Raw genomic sequence first — 15,906 nt, 5'->3', positions numbered from 1 at the left:
TGACCAGCGGTCAACTGGTACAAAGACAAGACATATATAGGCAAACAAACGACCCTCAGGTGAGACGGATCACGGGCTCCGCCCACCTGAGGGACGCACATGACGTCACCAGACAATAACAACAACAGCCGCTGTGGACAGAGACGGCCGGTAGGGGGCCGCCTCACCGTGACAGCATCGACTTTCTCCTGAGCTTAGGGATGGTCTTGTCAGAGGTGGATGGTGCTTCAGCACTGGTAGACTGGAAACCTGCAAAGTCAAAGCAAATAGACGGCGTGAGAGGGATGCTGTGTGTAGTCTTCCATGCTGTTGTCATTATTGTTGTTCATGCCCTATTAGTTGTGCAGCAGGAAAGACTACTAAACCATGGAAGACTCGGTTCTTTATAAATAATACTGTCATGAATTAAACTTCATGAAATACTAAAATGCGTACCATCTGGAATATGTTTGTCCACCACCTGGTCCTCCGTGTGAACATGCACTTAGTTTGTCCGTTTCTTTAAAAAGAGCAGACAATTTGATATTAAAAAATCATTCAAAATATGATTGATGGTAGCATAAATGTATGGTTGAAAATCATTCAGAAGAGCAGAGTCTAAAGCTAATGGTGTGACTGGGAATAAATACATTTTAAAAACAGATACCTTGAATCTCCGCTTCAGAAATCTTGGAAACCTGAACCACCAAGATTTCTTCTCCAGCCCCACGTCCACTGTCTGTGCTGCACTCTGCAGAGCGGAGCCTGTATGGTCCTGTTCTGTCCGAGAGATGGTGATGCCAGCGACATCACCGAACAGAGTGAGGGCAATCAGAGCTGACAGCTCAGAGCAGCATCTCTGTAGTGACAGCTTCACTTCCACGTCAGCCTCCGTCACAGATGCGCTTCTAGAACCGTAGTGATCAGTGTCAGGCTTGGTCCAGGATGTCAACCCAAGGCGTTCTTGGAGAAAAGTTTCTGAAGCAGTCTTCACAAATCTCCTCACGATGCCCGACTGGAGTGCCTCCTCAGAAAGGTCAGACAGCACTGACCGAGTCTCCCTGCAGCTCATTTGTGCCTTTACTCGGTCCAGAGCCGCAATCCTTTCCAGCATCAGGTTCCTCACTATAGGGATGAGGTCCTGAGCAACCACCTCCTTCACTGCCACTTTGACCCATGCTGAGATTTTTTCCAGCACTTCAATCAAATCCTCCATTTTCATCTAGTTAGGTTAAAGGAAAGTGTAAAAAGTTCATCAGTATCCAAAAGCTTAATGATTTTTAATTATTACTTTTTTTAACCTTAAGCTGATTATTTCTTTAAGAAGTAAAATGCTAATGTAAAGAACATCTACTGTTGTGAAGGTCTGACCAGACATGGCCAAAGGCTCATGTTGCTATGGTAACTCAGACACACAGGCAGATAGGAAGACAGAGATACAGAGATTCGTACTCACATTGCTTGGCAGTGTATTCCTCAGCTCTTCAGTTAGAACAGCTGGATTAATCCCAGAGGTGGATACGACTCCACCACTTTTCCCACATGGAGGAGTGTTGAGATCCTCAATCACTGCCTCCTCCACTCTAGTACAGCAAATAGCTGTGGTGAAAGAAACATTTACTTTAAGCATCTATGAGGCAGAGACTAATGATGCACATAAGCAAATGTCACTAAAAACATAAATTGTGGAAAATTATAGTTATGAATAAATAACCTCATAATGCATCACGTTTTGGTAACATGTAATCACGCTAAATCTCACCTGAAAACCATCTGCTACGGTCTTTCTTTGCCTGCTTGTTTTTCACGCTGGGGGCCGACACATCACAGCCCTCAGGAAGCTCTTCTGCTGGCCCAGCTTTCTTAGACTGTAGTAGAGAAAAAGAAGAAAAAATGAGTTTCATGATGACTATCGCAGGGGTTCTCAACTGGTCTCAGCCCGGGACCCACTCCCCCCCCCCCCCCCCCCCCCCCCCCCCCCCCCATTGTCATTAAGTCGCGACCCACTTTTTAAAAAAAGTTGTCAGTTGCCGTACACCATGCACTTTATGTAATACAACTTGTTTGGTGGTCTTATGAAGGACCGTTTATAAGCTATTGAAATTATTACAAAAAACAGTATGTAGTGCTCTGGGGCCTTCACGACCGCCACTTGCGTCTGTGTTAAGGTCATTTGTAGACGGTGCCTTAGACGTTGCAGTGGTGAAAGTTGCACATTTAAAATACGTCTATTCCTGACGTAAACAAAGTTGTAGATGTTTATCTTGGTTGCCAGAAACAATAATTTTATTATAGCACTTTTGCTAATACTGTCTTAGTTATTGAAGAAAGAATTCCGAATATTCGAACGTGAAACAAACTTTACTGAAGTTTCCTAGTATGCATACGAGTGACTTTTGATCCCATTAAAATTAACTTAAAATTATGTACAGTTATAAAGAAGTGTGTCCTCTTTGGGTCCGACAGAGATGTAGACTGTGTGGGAAAAAATGCGATATTTTTCGCTTGGCCATTTTCAACGCTTAGTGCTAAAGTTTCAGCTCCGTTTTGCGAGTCATGCTGGTGATCGGATTCCTGCATTTGTTGATGGGCAGAGACGAACACGTGAGCGGGAGCTGGAGTCTATCGTTTAACTTTTAAAATACAAACTCAAAAGAAAAGGATGGATATTTTTCCAATTACAAAAAATCCTTACCCATAAAAAAATAATGCTGTCGCCAGTGGCGAGTGAAATAATTATAAAGTAAGCTACATTATGCATTAAACACGTTTCTGTGAAAATACAGGCTGCGGACATACGCGCAGACAGGATAGGGGGAATACGAACATTTCATAATTTGATTTTTTTTCTCAACACCGCTGGACTCTCAATGAGAGAATATTAATCTATCTTAATGACCTCAGATGGTTAATAACCAATATTAATTGGTTACACATCTTAAATGTGATAAGAGGCCGTAAAATGAAGTAACTGGGATGTAACCGGATAATTAATGTTAATGTGAGTCGCCATTTGTGGTCGAAAGCAATTTAGTTCTATTTTTGTGCAATATTCTACAATCACTGTTGCTACAAAGCAACTTTAGAGAACTGTCTCGACGAGGAATGTCATTTTCAATAAATAAACTGAGAAGCGGCTCTCTCGAACTTACTCGGACTAAAGTGAGATTATGGAAAAAGCTCAAAGGAACATGAACTTACCCTCATCATTTGTTGATTTGTTGATGATCACTTGGAATAGTCGCACAAGATATCGCTGAACCGCTGTAGTCGCTACTTCAACCTCGGTGACGATCAAACCATCTGTGGTTAAATTAAACACTGTCTGTGGCGACTTTTATAGGTCTCCTGCATTGTGACTTCATATGCCGTGTTGTCGTAGGGACGCAGTTAGATAATAACTAAAACTACTAATTGGCCGTGTTGTCATAGTGACAGTTAGATAATAACTAAAACTACTAATTGGCCGAGTCTTCAAGTGCAAATCACATTGGGCTGGCCCATGTTAATCTCAGTAGTTTGGGCTGGGACATTTATCACACCCACTCTGGCCCTGGACATGTATCAGATCCACTCCGGTGTTATAAAAATCTGTGCTACCCATCGAATGTCCTACTTAGGTATTTTCATGTCAGTGTACAACGTACACCTATAATTTTGCGTTGTCAGCATTTTTTTCTCTTGAATTCACAATGACTGTCCATTTATTTTGCCAATTTACTTTTTTGTCAACAATTATTAAATATTTTTGTGAATATCCTCGGAAAGACCTGAGAAATATCACTACTGCTTTGTTTCTAATACGTGGAGGTTCCAAATGTCTGCTAGTCAGTTTGTTTTATCCTTGCCAGCAAATAACTGTGCTCTCTTTTATCATTCCATCCTAAATGGTTTTAGTTGACTGACCTTGAAAATAGCACTTCGACGTTCGTTCAGTTGGGCTATTTTACATTTTGAATCAATTTTATTAAATACAAGTAAATAACCATGAAATGTTAATGACGCTTGCACTCATCGCAGTCATTTCTGCGATACTCAGTTAAACGTGCAATTGAGGAGAAGTGGGACACGATACCTGTTTCTGATAAAGGGGACATACCCAAAGAGCTTCAACAAATCACAGAGGCAAAATCTCAGAAGTCCCTCCAAGTTTCAAATAAAAGGTCAGTAAAGTTCAAACATATGTTAGTCCAAACATGCTTCCAGCATTAATACTGTAGATTTTATGGTCTATATCGGTTCTAGACTGCGTTAACATCGTATTTGGACTGCGCAGACAGATTACATGGAGAAACCTGTGCACTTCACCTGTTCCAAATGCTCAATTCGGATAACCTCATATTAAGGCTCTAACGTTGGAGGATCCGTGGCTCCGTCCGAAATGCCGTGCAGTAGGCACTAGATTTCAATGCATTACGTTCTGCTCAAATCTTAAAGCAGTGCGTTCTTTCAGTAGGCGACTGGGCAGTTTTCATAACCTCGAACATACCACGTCCGTCATTTACCTATGTTATATGATATGGCATATAACGTTATACCACCACAGTTTAAGGACCGCTATTAATTAAAAGCGCCATTCCATATTTGTGTTTTATATAGTTATATTGATTTAGAATCAGCATCAAGACGTCGTCGAGGACTAACAGAGTTACAATAACCATTAACCTCGATTTAGCCTTATTAATAATCCCAAAGCTAGATATATTTATATTTGCAAGGGTTATAATTTTCAAGGGGATAATTTGGCATTTCACTAGCATCACTGACAAGGTGAGGTGAATCCCCAACTTTGTTATATCAGTGTGACAATTAGGCAACCAAGATTTATAATAAACTAAAATAGAATTAACGTAAAATAATTTGACATACAAACCACTTCTAAACCAAATAAAGTTGGTCAAATCTTTAAAATCAAATCTTTAAATCACAGAAAGTAAAAGTGTCTAAAATTGATGTAAGTGTCATCACCATTGTAGTTTTTATTTTGTGGTTGTACAGGGTGTCCGCCGGGTCTTAAAAAGTACTATAAGTTGATAAATCAATATTGGAAAAATGAAGGCCCTTAAAAAGTATTTAAAAGCCTTAGTCGCGATTTTGGAGTAGGGCCTACTGGATTTTCGTTGATATTTTAGCTTTGCAACAAAAAGTATGCAACTATTAAAAATAAGATGTCCCTTTTTTACATCCGGTTTATGTAAAAACTTTTGGGAATCATTTTCACTATCAGTTCGTTTTTAAATTCTCTATTAAGGCTTTATTTTATTATTTTATTTTTCATACAGAAAATAATTCTGGAAATATAATGTGTCGTTTTGCAAATATAACACACGGCAAAGTGAAGGAAAAAAAACAATAAAATCCAGTCAGCTCGCGCTCTCCAAATACTTGATTAAAAAAACAAAAATGCTTTGGACGGAACGTACACGTACCATAAGGCCCGTTAGGCTTTTTAAAGGTAAAAATGAGTGGACTAAAGAAAAGAAAGTGGGAACTGAGTGCCGAGTGCTTAAAAAGTGTGTTGAGTGGACAACAAAATATTTTTCTCACTGAGCTTTGATCAACGGCTGTATGTGTGATATGCCAAGAAACGGTTGCAGTTTTCAAAGAGTACGAAATCAGCCGTCACTTTGCTACGATGCATGCAGACCATGCTAGCAAGCAGTCAACAGAAGGACGAACGGCTACTGCTCAGAGGTTGGCAGTTTCTCTACTGTGTTATGAAAAAAAAACATGGAAAGTTTGGAGGAGCAATGTGCGCATTTACGCACAGCAGGGGTACAGTAGCTTCATTAACTCACCGTACATCGCTCTCAATTTAAAGAGCCCTTTCTAGTTTCTGCTGCTGGCAGGATATTTAATGCAGTCTGTCTCTCAGGACAATCCGTCCATGTTTTTGCGAGGTTTAAAACAATTAGAAATTATTGAGCTTACACTGTAAAAAAAAAAAATCCTAATTTTATGTAAAATAACTGTAAATATTTAATGTATTTTAACATTTTTTCCAATTGTATGCAAAACTTTGTAAAATTACAGACATTTGTAATTTGACAAAATGTCTTTTATTTTAAGTATTATGACAATAATTACAAGTTACATGCTTTTCTCGTTTTTTTACGGAAATAATACAGTATTATTTATACGGTATTTTTCTGCTTTCTTAAATTATATACAGATTCATGTATAATTACAGCAATTATCTGCAATTAAACATTCGGTTGATTATATAAAGGTTTATGTCTGTAAGAACTAAAACGTTTTTTTCTCTGTCATTTTAATCAAAATCTTATGTCTTTTGGCACTGCTGGTTTAAACATGATTTTCAATGTCAGAAATGAATGTGGCTTACATGTATCAATACTCGTATTTTGATTGTTAGGCGTCCTCGTAATTCAGAGGATCCATTGATGTTCAGGAGAAAAATGAACAAAATATATAGGTTCGGACATATTAATTTGCCACAGAACGTGATGGTAATTGAAAATAATTTCTGCAGTTGAAAATGCTCATTTTTATGATGCCTACAGAATGAAGAGTGACTTCCTAATGTCAGTTCAGACATTAGATTTTTACATTGGCATATCTAAAGTATGTAACTGTAGTAATGGCTGTAGGAGATTTCTGTTGATTGTTCCATCTCTATTGATGTCTGTTCTCATTTTAGTTCTTGTGCAGTCAATGGCAATAGAAAATGGCAGTTTGTTTGGGCGCTGGACTTTTAAAAGAAACATTTCTAAACACTGGGTCTATACTTGAACATAACCAAGGAAATAACCTGTAACACACTGAGAGACAGATGAACTGATATACTGGTAGACGTACATTGTAATGGAACAGGCTTTTAAACTTAAAAATGTGTGTGCCTATAGTTACACACTGGAATAAAAACACAAGTTGAACAACCACTTAAATATAAATGTTATCTCTAGGCTAGGGGCATAAACGTGATTTGAGCTCAACGTATTGCTTTTAACCATAATTGGTTAATCTGACTGTCATTCAGGAAACTGGCCAATGACAACTGTTCGCGCCTCTCAGGTCATGTTTGAACATTTCAGTGAGTGTGCTGACGGTCAGCCTACGAGCTGTGGTGGCTAGCTAGCTACCTGGATTATTTTACATCTACCTGCCAAATTATTATTTTGAGCGGATTATCGTTGGATGATTCAACAAAATAAGATGGAAACGGGGCACAGAGGAAGAAAATTTAAGTGAAGCATTATTGGTGACATCAGGTAAGAAAACGTCCTTACTTTATGTAAGCCAACGTTAGCTAGTTAACTAGCTAGTTAGCCCAGTTTAAAAACACATTTCACGTGAATGTTTCATTTGATAAAGATCGCAACACAGCCCAGAGCAGGAGCGCAACACAGCCCAGAGCAGGAGCGCAACACAACTCAGAGCAGGAGCATCACAGCCTAGCTCACAGTACAAATCAATCCGGCCATTATGCACTGAAGAAAGAAAGGGTGAAGGAGACCAGGTATGGTTTGTGTAAAAAATTAAAACACCATTATTGGGATCATTGTGAAGATTTTGTCCATTGCATTTTTACCCTTAGGGAATAAATATGCTTTTCTCATATGTTAAATATGTAAAGCAAAAAAATTATATGCACCAAGTTTGGCCTACATTTTGTTTACTGTACAGAGCTAGAGCGCAACACAGCCCAGAGCAGGAGCGCAACACAGCCCAGAGCAGGAGCGCAACACAGCCCAGAGCAGGAGCGCAACACAGCCCAGAGCAGGAGCGCAACACAGCCCAGAGCAGGAGCGCAACACAGCCCAGAGCAGGAGCATCACAGCCCAGAGCAGGAGCATCACAGCCTAGCTCACAGTACAAATCAATCTGGCCATTATGTTGAGGTGAGTGACTCTCCCTGCTGCACCACTACACTGGATCTTCAGGATCTGCCACCTCCTGAATCCCTCTTCACTGTTTATGTGTTTTCCAAGATTAAGTGCTATCATTGTCATGATTCAACATAACACAGAAGTGTGATCCCTTTTTGAAATGGCTTTGCTATATATTTGTACTATAATATTTGTAATGTTATTGGCACAAAATTAACAGCAGCTAACTTTGGATTTTGTCTGCAACTTTTTAACAGGCAGACTTCAGCTTTTCACTTCTGAGAGGCCAATGACCAGATCCTGCAGATTTCTTCTCTGCAACATACGGAGAATACAACCCTTTCTTTCACAGGAAGCTACCCAGGTGCTTTTACAGTCTCTCATCATCTCAAAGCTGGACTACTGCAACTGCTTACTTACGGATCTTTCTCTATGGGTCATCAGACCTCTACAAACTGATCCAGAATGCAGCTGCATGACTGGTCTTCAATCTCCCCAAGTTCACATGTCACTCCAGTGACACATGTCACTCCAGTGCTCTTTACTGCCTTCCAGTAGCTGCATACATCAGATCTAAAACCTCGATGCTTGCTTGCAAAGCCAAAAATGGACCAACCCCTCCCTACATGATGGCCATGGTCAAAGCCCCATCCAAACCTTGAGTACTTTGAACCTCAAGTACGGCTTGGCTTAAAACGCCATGCTTAAAGTCTCACGGAAAACAAACTTCAAGACCTGTCCTGGCTCCGAGATAGTGGAATGAGCTTCCATTGACTGTCCAGACTGCAGAGTCCTTAGCAGTCTTCAAATGACTGAAGACTCATCTGTAGAACAGACTAAATCTCTAGCACTTGTCATAGTTGTTTCCGTTGTATGATATAGTACCTATGTGAGTTTGCATTTCTTGTAGGTATCCATTTTAATTTCTGTAGTTTAGCAATATTCAGCCTATGTTTTTGTGTACTTCTAGGTATTTGCATTGATTTCTGTAGTTTAGTAGTATTCTGGTTCGAGGGTATCTTGAATTTTGACCTATCTATGTACTATTTAGAATTAATTCTGTGAACAGATGGCAAAGCACTTCGTAAGGCGCTCTGGATAAGAGTGTCTGCTAAATGTCCTACATGTAAATGAGAAGGAGTGTATCTTTCATGTCACATCAGTGTTATGTGTTTGTAGTTGTGTTCAGGCTACTGATATTGGTGATGGAGAAAGACACTGAGTACAGTCCTGGGGATTTAAATGATTAAAAGTGATGATAGAGGACATTGAGGTGCTCAACATTGGTATAATATACTTTTTCATTTGTATAAAATAACTTTGCAGTTTGCATTCCACATTTGAGTTTGTCCTGGAAGTCACGATGAATATGGACAGGAAAAATCTGTAAAATTACGGTACTTCTCTGCAGAACTTTTTGTGCTGTCACTTTATTGAAAGTGCTTAATTGTACTAATTCAGGGAAAAGTTGTAAAATAAAGGTATTTCTCTGCAAAACTATTAGTGCTGTCACTTTATTAAAAGTGCTAAATCATAATAATCCAGGAAAAATCTGTAAAATAACGGTATTTCTGCAGAATGTTTAATGAATTTTTCTGTAAATTTATTGTTTTTCCACTTAATTTAAATCAGGGTTTTTTACTTTAAAATTAAAGTTTTTGTTTGGCAGCCGCTGCTGCCAGTCGTTTACCGTTTTTTTACGATTTTTTTTTTAGTGTACTGTGCTCCGTTGGTAGTATTGCCAGTGAAATGATATGCCACTACTTGCTTCCACCGTGTTTGTGCTTCCAGCCAGCATAAAGACACAAGCATGCTACTCCTGTGTGACCTGGCAAAGTCACATCACCGTAGAGTTTGCCGGTAAGCATATGCAACTCCACACTTGGTGTGATTGCCATTTCATCCAAGGTCAACACACATTCCCGTTCAATCTCTGTCAACCCATCTACCTTCAGTTTAAGGAAATCAAACACCTCTGTCAGCACACCAGGCTCAAATCTAACGCATTGCATCCTTCTCTGTAGGGTTCTTATTCCTGGCAGGGGAAATTGCAGTTCCTGCAGGGTCTTGTAACCTGTCCCACCAGCAGTAAAGCCAATTTTCAACGCCTTCTTAATTGTCTCATTGCTCTATTTCATCCCTTTTGTGGTTAGTCTGCCTAATGCTTTCATTTGATCTTTTGAAAACGTTTTCTTAAGTTTTGTGTCCCTAACTTTCAGTGTCTCTTGAGAGTGGCATTTTCCTTCCTTATTTTTTGTAGTGCTGCCTTTGTTTTCCTCATGATTCTTTCTTGTCTCTTAAATTTATAAAGCTCTGATTGGCTGGCTTCTGGCTGATGGTTATGCTGACTGGCTGCTGGCTCACTGGGTTGTATTAGCTCTCCCTGTCTCTCCTCACTAGCCATGTTCTCTCTTTGTTCAATCTCACTTTCCCTTCTCTCTGTATCCTCATCCCTTATTTCCTCAGTTTTTGAAACTGCTGGATATAAAAGACATATACTATTTACTGTGATTACCTTTTAAATATTCTATCACTTAAAGAAATAATATAATTATTAGGAGTTCATACTTATTATACCTGGGTCACTTCTAACACTATAGCTATGATCAGCAGCTGTGGGCCCTGTCTTTACAGGTCCAGTGGTGCATCGTAGTGCAGGGGGCTTCCTCTTTCTGAGTGCGGGGCGATGCACAAAAATGGTGGGAACAGCATCTGCTCTCAGCCTGGTCTTGCCCTGTTTGGTTCTGATGAACTGCTCTGCCTCAAAATGTGCCTGCAGAGTGATGTGAGTTTACTCCTCACGTATGACAACTCAGTTTTGTCTACCCATATACATATCCCATAGTGGGTGAATACACAGTATTAGAGAACACTTACTGGATATGTATACACTCATTACACGTATAAAAAACAACCAAGGCTGTGCAACAAGTTCAAATTCATATCACATCAATACTCATAATAATCATTTTCTCCTGTCTTTTTCTCCTCTCTCTCTTTAAGCCAAAGAACCACAGGGGATTCAATGGAGCCTGCAACTAGATAGCACCCTCACCCTGCACCCGAGTCTGTCTGGAGTCTTTGATTTTTTTTGTTCACTATTCTGTATTTTAATAAATCAGGCATTAAGCTTTCCAATAGTGTGTTTATTGTGAAAAGTGCCAATGGAGTGTTTGATGATTACCTCAAATTTTTTTTTTGCTATTCTAATCTTTAGTGAGGGTAAAATTGCTCGTGGTGAGTTGAGCCAACCATTTTTTTCTCCTCTCAGTATCAGTGGGGAAACCATACATTTTTGCTCCTTTCTCGGATCGATTGGAGCATCCCCATGCAGCACAGGAAACCATGGTGGACACTACACTAACAACACGGAGGAAAGGACACACAAAAACTGCTTGACATGATATTCATATTTGAGATTATTAGAGATTTATTTCATGAATTCATTGCTGTAAATAAGTGTGTATTAAAAAGACAAGCTATATATAATTTATCAATGTATTTTAACATGTCATATACCGTCTGGATGTAAATGTAATGTGTTTTAATGTACCCTTTTAAAGCAGATTTCTGCACAATGAAGTCAAAGAATTTCCTTCTGTCGTATCTGAAAGTCAGAAAATGTACGTTAGTCATTTAGATTACTTGGGTCCCCAATACCACGGGATTACAGAAATCACCATGATTTAAAGATATGTTAATGTTGGAAAATTAATCTGATCTGAATTTCTCACCCCTTCCTGTCCCTCTAAATATATAAATGAAAGTAATATATAACAATTATAAAACAATCAAAGCATTAAACAGCAATGTGCTCTCACATTAGCCTAAATTTGCTCGCTATAAGGTCACAATCCTCAAATCGTGATTCTGTCTCTGGGTTTATACGCTCAGATTGAACTTCCTGGAACTATCAGAAGCCTCCGTGAATCACGTGACCATCAAGCTGCCCCCGACTTGCTCAGTACAGTAGTGACTCTCCAGTGGCTCACAAACTGTATCTGATGTCCGTGTGCATTGTGTCTTTACTCTTACACCAGATCCTGGGGAAACACACACACACACACAACATTGCTCACATAAAGCACCATAACACAGTCTGACTCCATTATCAGTGTGTGATGTTCATACATGCAGCTCTAATCCTGTATTTGGCTTGTTGAGGCAGCTCTAGTGACTGTGTTGTTTAAGTCAGTACATGGCCCTCCTCTATCTAGCCAATCAATGCACAGCATGAATACTACCTGGCCAATCACAGTTGTAAGAAGTGACTGATTATTCTCGCAGTGATTCTGGAGCTAAAAAGGTCTGAATTTTGTTAAACTCATATCCAGTATTTTTGTTCAGAAGCTCACCTTTTTAGATAACTTTAAAGCAGCTACATTGACATTGTAAAACAGTCAGTCAAACTCATTTTTGCGCCTTAATGTGACAGCTCTGCTTTTTTGGGGGATGTGTGGACACACAAATCCTATCTTGTCAAAGCAAATTTGAGTCACTTTTGTTTGTGCTCTAGATCAGATTTCTACCAGCCAACACGGGCTTGAAATCATTGAGCACAGTGTACAAAAGTGCACAGCCTGGAGTTTTGTGGTAGCTAAAAACGAATGAAACAAAGTATCCCATGATGATAAGGCCCAATGTGGAGATTACAATTGCGCATTGTAGTAGAAATAACGGTTAGATGCCACCACAAGCAAGGTGGCATCTAACCATGTGTTGCAGGTCACTGGGAGCTCATACCTTCAATCCCATTCCTTCTGAAGGGAGCACACAGCCAGCGCTTCCCTGCAACATGGTTGATGAAGGCCATTTGTACATTATATATAGCACTGGAAATTCATATATGTCTCGATGATGGTATGCCAAAAAGTATATTAACCTAAATATATTTAGGAAACAGAATAGTTCTATATTACATATATATATTTTAGTTCTACATTAACTGTTTAAACATTATTCCATTTTTTCCCTGTGCAAAATAAGATTTCGGTACCACAATGCATTACTATTTTGCATAGTGAGGCTACTAAACCAATCAGCTTGAAGTCGGCATATTACGCCCTCTGACGTTTCTAGGAAGTAAACAGGAAACTAACGAGCTAACTGTGATGTTTCAAATGACAGCAAAACTGACCAATCATCTCTTCCATCTTAATGGGCGGGCTTAACTGTAGCCCGCTGTGGCGACGCTAGCTGTCATTAGCGTACCACCGCTAGCTAGTTCCGATTCAGTCCTTTGATGGCGTCGTGCGTGTTGTTTACATATTCCGCTCCCGAGGAACACGGAGCTGTGAACCTTATTTTGTTGGAACCTTATTTTTGCTTAAGACGTTATCTAGTACATATGTTACTGGTTTATTGCGTTTTTAAAGCTGTAATGTCGTCTCAATCTCAATCTTTTTCCGGGGGGGGGGGGGGGGGGTGAGCGGGCCCAGCAGAGCCATATAGAGAGAGAGTCACGTCAACTCCGTTCACTCCAATGGAGCAGTTTTTTTTACAGCAATGGCAGATCGTGGAGCCTGTCAATAGTTCCCGGAAGTTAGCAGCAAATACGAGCAGCGCAGTCAAACTGGAGCAGTGGACCATCTGTGATACACTTTTACAGGTTAGTACGCTTAAAAAATCAGATTGTGTATTATAAGGACATCAGAATCAAATTAACATGTGCATTAAAATATTTTAGTGAATTATCCACCTCTTAATAAGCAGATTTAGGGAACTAAATGTATGCTAAGGCAACGTGAATACGGTTAGCGAGATTTCACATTAACCACTGACAGCCTATTAATTGTAAATTCCACTCTTAATGCCATTTCACCTAAACGCGATGTTTTTTGCGGGGCAGCTAAGTATTGGTTAAATATAACATTTGAGTGTGATTGTAGAGTGTGTTGGGTCGAGGAGCTGAAATGAGGATATCCATTTTGGAGTACCAGCTAACGTTAAGCTAACGCACAATAAGTAGGAGAGCCATTCTTGTGATACATCACTGCTGATATTGATTAGAATGCATATTTAAGACTTCTAAATAGTACACAACAGTGTAATTTATAGATCAAGTGTTTGTAGATTTTGTTATTCTGTTGACTATTATCTGTATTATGCTCAGCAGACTTTGGATTGATGGCAAAGGGAGAGGGAAGGTCATCAAGAGAGATTGAAAACACAAGGTAAGTTGAAACTAGGGTGGCACTTTTGATCAATGAATCTTACAAGACTAAAGAGGAATACAACATACTAAAATGTTATAGTACAGTATGATATATGTAATCATATGTAACCATACTAGACTTGTATTCTATTATTGTATTATTTATGTTGTATTTAATTTATCTTGTTGGTGTATATTAGTTGCCTGCTGTGGGATAATTGGGTGCTGACCATGATGAGATTGAAAACACAACAAGGTAAGTTTCAAATAGCAATAAGAAATCAATGTTTATTACACTGCCGTATGTTGGCTGTAGGAGTGTAGGAGTAGTGATGTTGGCTGGGGGGGTTGTAGGAGCAATGATTAGTCCAAATGTTTCTGTTGGAGTGACTAATGGGCTTGATGGCACATTTGGAGCTGTTTAGGGGTTGCCGGATTTTGAAGCTTGGCACCTGGAGTTGTTTTTCAACTTTCTGGATTGGCTCTTGCTTCCAAAATGACCATCTTTTAACTGTTTCTTCTTTCTGTCATTTGGTATTGTTGCCGCTTCAATTCTCAACCTTAGCCGTATGAATCTTTTCATGATTTTGTCTTGTACTTCACAGCAAGCTGGAAGCTTACTGTAAAGTGCCTGAGCTTGTTTCTCCAAGACCCTCACTGCATCAGGGAGTTCCATGAGGCAGGAACCAGTCTTGGTCCTAAATAGTTCCTCAATTTGGTGAATGAAATCATATGCGTCTTGGGAAGGATGACAAAGAGCACCTGCCTTGAACTCTTTTAAGTTCAATAAGATGCAATAATAAGCAAAGTCCACATAATCATAATTTCATTGTTTAATAATATTAGTCAAATTAATAATTCTTATAATAACCACACACGACACCTATCACCCGCGCGCCAACCCGCCCTCCCCCGCGTGCTCTGCGCACCTCGTTACTGTTTCTCTGTACACCACAGAATGAGTGACATCTCCCTGTAAAGACCTCAAAAAGGCAGAAAAACAGGTAGTAGTTTTTTTATTTTTATTTTAAATTTATTATTAATATTTAAAAGTTGTTCTCTGCACTACGTTATGTAAAATAGTTTTAAAATATTTTTTGTGCAACACCTTTATATTTATTGCTTGTTATATGGTAATATTTAAGTCATTTGCTTTTTATTTGTTTCTTTAATAGTGACACAATCAACACAATGATTGATGATGCAGGGGGCACCAACCAAAATCTCGCCTAGGGCACCACATTGGTCAGGGCCGGCTCTGGACATCAGGCATGAAATAAAGTTGTCTGTCTGGTGTTGATGGATGTGGCCCAGATGTTTTATTGAGGTTGACCCCAAAGGATCTCCACATGGCCTGCTTAGGGCTACCCATGTCAGTGGTGACGTTGAACACATGTAGCCCTATGGATGCTGCCCTTTGTATTAATTCAATAATTATTGGCCTGTACTGTGCTCTGTTGGTAGTATTGCCAGTGAAATGATATGCCACTACTTGCTTCCACCGTGTTTGTGCTTCCAGCCAGCATAAAGACACAAGCATGTGTTGCTACTCCTGTGTGACCTGGCAAAGTCACATCACCGTAGAGTTTGCCGGTAAGCATATGCAACTCCACACTTGGTGTGATTGCCATTTCATCCAAGGTCAACACACATTCCCGTTCAATCTCTGTCAACCCATCTACCTTCAGTTTAAGGAAATCAAACACCTCTGTCAGCACACCAGGCTCAAATCTAACGCATTGTATCCTTCTCTGTAGGGTTCTTATTCCTGGCAGGGGAATTTGCAGTTCCTGCAGGGTCTTGTAACCTGTCCCACCAGCAGTAAAGCCAATTTTCAACGCCTTCTTAATTGTCTCATTGCTCAATTTCATCCCTTTTGTGGTTAGTCTGCCTAATGCTTTCATTTGATCTTTTGAAAACGTT

The 15,906-nt window shown here is 39.6% G+C and overlaps 2 long non-coding RNA genes across 2 annotated transcripts; both read left to right on the top strand.

Annotated features, from left to right (window-relative positions):
- The first annotated feature begins 10,435 nt into the window (after positions 1-10,435).
- Positions 10,436-10,963, top strand: LOC143496537 (uncharacterized). Its single transcript, XR_013125631.1, has 2 exons — positions 10,436-10,614; positions 10,833-10,963. It is a non-coding gene; the product is annotated as an uncharacterized LOC143496537 (long non-coding RNA).
- Positions 10,964-13,297: 2,334 nt separating this feature from the next.
- Positions 13,298-15,681, top strand: LOC143496568 (uncharacterized). The gene is made up of 4 exons (XR_013125654.1): positions 13,298-13,437; positions 13,945-14,002; positions 14,184-14,987; positions 15,159-15,681. It is a non-coding gene; the product is annotated as an uncharacterized LOC143496568 (long non-coding RNA).
- Positions 15,682-15,906: the final 225 nt, after the last annotated feature.

This window comes from Brachyhypopomus gauderio, unplaced genomic scaffold, assembly GCF_052324685.1.
Source record: "Brachyhypopomus gauderio isolate BG-103 unplaced genomic scaffold, BGAUD_0.2 sc96, whole genome shotgun sequence".
NCBI lineage: Eukaryota > Metazoa > Chordata > Actinopteri > Gymnotiformes > Hypopomidae > Brachyhypopomus > Brachyhypopomus gauderio.
Note: the sequence above shows the minus strand (reverse complement) of the source record. Positions and strands in the feature narration are given on the sequence as shown.